At 34.1% G+C, this 2,700-nt stretch overlaps 1 long non-coding RNA gene across 1 annotated transcript; it reads right to left on the bottom strand.

Moving 5' to 3' along the window:
- Window positions 1-806: 806 nt before the first annotated feature.
- LOC118483875 lies at window positions 807-1,922 on the bottom strand. Its single transcript, XR_004872000.1, has 4 exons — window positions 1,712-1,922; window positions 1,254-1,618; window positions 1,140-1,169; window positions 807-933 (listed from the first exon to the last, which is right to left on the bottom strand). It is a non-coding gene; the product is annotated as an uncharacterized LOC118483875 (long non-coding RNA).
- Between the last annotated feature and the right edge of the window lie 778 nt (window positions 1,923-2,700).

Below are 2,700 nucleotides of genomic sequence, written 5' to 3'. Positions count from 1 at the left end.
AGATGCTTGATGTAATGAGGTCGTATTAATAACAAATAATAATTGATATAACTAAGTTTCCCGAGCCCGGGAAGCAATCCCGGGTAATAACCTAGTAATACATATATACGCAACCCTCTTTATTTTCCAACCTTATTCTTCTTCCCACATCCCAACCGCCCAGACTTACCATCCCCATATTTCTCTATTCATACTCTGTTCATCCAACATTGAAGTTACAGCCACAGGTACATCGTGTTTAACGAAAACCTTGATCTGAAAAATTCCTCTGATGCAATGAACATGATTCTTCAAAATTTCTTTCAATTAGAAATAAAAACGTTTTTTTTTTGTTGTTTCGGATCAAGGCGTTTAGGAAAACTTGATTTTTACTTTTCCTAAATGATTTTGGTTCGGAAATATTCGGATTTCAAAACAACAGTTTGTGTATTTGATTATCAGTATGTGATTAGAGATAGGGATTTAAACCCTTTATTTGATTGCAGTTTCTGAATTTGATTTTGCAAAACAAGGGGAACCAACGACTTAAAAGTAAAGTCATTGGATTTTAGAAATGACTTAAACAAGTTTCTTTATTGTTTAAGTAGTAAATCATGGTTTTTACAATGCTAGATGTTATGTCAGATGACCAAAACAAGGAATTAACTAGTTCTATACCCGTTCGGTGGACGGGTACTTTCAGGTAATAATATGGCAAAACTAACTTTCTTTGAGGTTTGAACAAAATAAGACAAGGTGTCAAATAAAAGCACAAATCTTTCAAGTCAACAAAAAAAATAATGTAGCAGTAAAACAACCACAAAACGATAAAGAGTATTACTGAAATTGTGCGGAATGTTTCATAATAATCAACTGTGCACTACTCCTTAACTCGTTTCGCTTTGTGGATCGTCCTCCTCGACCTCGAATGGGGCCTTGTTTCATGTTGTTGACCTACTGAAGTAAAGTTAGGTACTTTGCGTGTTTGAAGATACCTATACTATCGCCTCATTGTTCTTACTCTTCACAAATTTTCCCAGGTTAGATGTAAAAACTTTTATAAATATAGTTACATATATTTGGAACACTTTTACAAAACAAAATGTAGCAGTGAATAACAACCATAATCAGGTAATTACATCACATGAAGTAAAACTTACATTTTTTTCATCATTGGTTGGCTTCAACGGCTGTTTCGTAACAAAAATTAGATGTTGATTCTTCACTTGAAAGCTTAAACAATATTACTACAATGATAAATAGAAAGGACGTACCTTTGCAACTGGGTCTGCTGGTTTCAACATATTCGGCTCCATAAAGGACAAAGTTTACCCAAATCTTAAACACAATTTTGTAAAGAAAATGTTAGTGTTGGCTGAATCAACTACAAAAATTGGGATAAACTGCTATTTTGTAATGCTAATCGTCGACTTTCAAAGGCCAGTGTCTGATTTCGGCATGATCATACGGTTATACTCACCGTTGTCATTATAATATATAATAGTTAAAAAATGATGCAATTTATGCTTTATAGAAATAAATCGGCTTAGTAGCGGTAGCCAATGAACCGTCCACCTGCTTTGTGGGTGCTAAAGCTAAGGCCTCACAAAATGCTTTGTGGGGAATAAAGTTATCCCTCCTTCATATAAACAAAAACGAAAGTTTCAGCATTCAAACACAAATGTTGATACATGTTTTAGCCAATAACACAATCTTTTGATAAAAATCAAACCTTGAAATCAAAGAGCCACTTATCACATTTATACTCACTCAGGGTTCCAGGTATCTTCAGATGAGCTTTCCGATCAGACTGAACTCACATTCATTCGAACATTGATCGCATTATCCATTTCTTCTTGGTATGCTTCTTACTGAGAACCATCTCTCAAAAATTACAACACATGCACCACATGTACAAGAGAATTAACATTGTTAATTTGTTATCGTTAACTAATTTGATATCTAGTTTGATATCTACTTTGATATATCATATCCAATGCTCCTGTACAAATGTGCATGTGCAAGTTCAAAAGGAAACCGGAGGCATAAAATACGCAATATAATAATTGCATCATTTCTAGATCTTATCATATGGCATTGGCCAATCTATTACTCTCTTTGAAACTTCTTTTTATCGGATTTATCACCCCCAAACTTCACTAATATCATGTAAACGGTCAAATTTGATGGAAGGAACAAAGTTTACCTTCATCATTGCAAGGGCCCCACGAGCTTTCTTGTTTCCAAACTGATCAAGTTGGTCTGCAACTTCAAATATTAATAGTCTAGTTTTCTCTAAATCTATTAGACACTTCATTATAATATTTTCAACTTGTAAATGAAACAAAAACGGACCAAAAGGAAAAAAAAAAACTATTTTGTAACTACCTTGGCAGAATCAGAGACAAAGGAACCACACTGAGCTATTAATTTCCCAAATGTTCTTCTTTGAAGAGACCTCTGAACCATTAATTGCATCCCATGTTCTACTGCACCAATTAATCTCATGCAGTGATGCAACCTCCCTGGACCCAACCTACCCTGCAAATAGCAGATTTACATTATTAACACATTAAACATTAAACAATATGCTTAAAGAGTAATTTAGTAATTACTTGTGCAATCTCAGAGACTGCTCCACCGATTCTAAACTGCCCCTGCCTCTTCTTAAACAACAAATTCACTAACTTCTCCTAGATTATAAAAATAATCGAACCATAA

This window comes from Helianthus annuus, chromosome 2 (genome assembly GCF_002127325.2).
Source record: "Helianthus annuus cultivar XRQ/B chromosome 2, HanXRQr2.0-SUNRISE, whole genome shotgun sequence".
Taxonomy (NCBI): Eukaryota; Viridiplantae; Streptophyta; class Magnoliopsida; order Asterales; family Asteraceae; genus Helianthus; species Helianthus annuus.
Note: the sequence above shows the minus strand (reverse complement) of the source record. Positions and strands in the feature narration are given on the sequence as shown.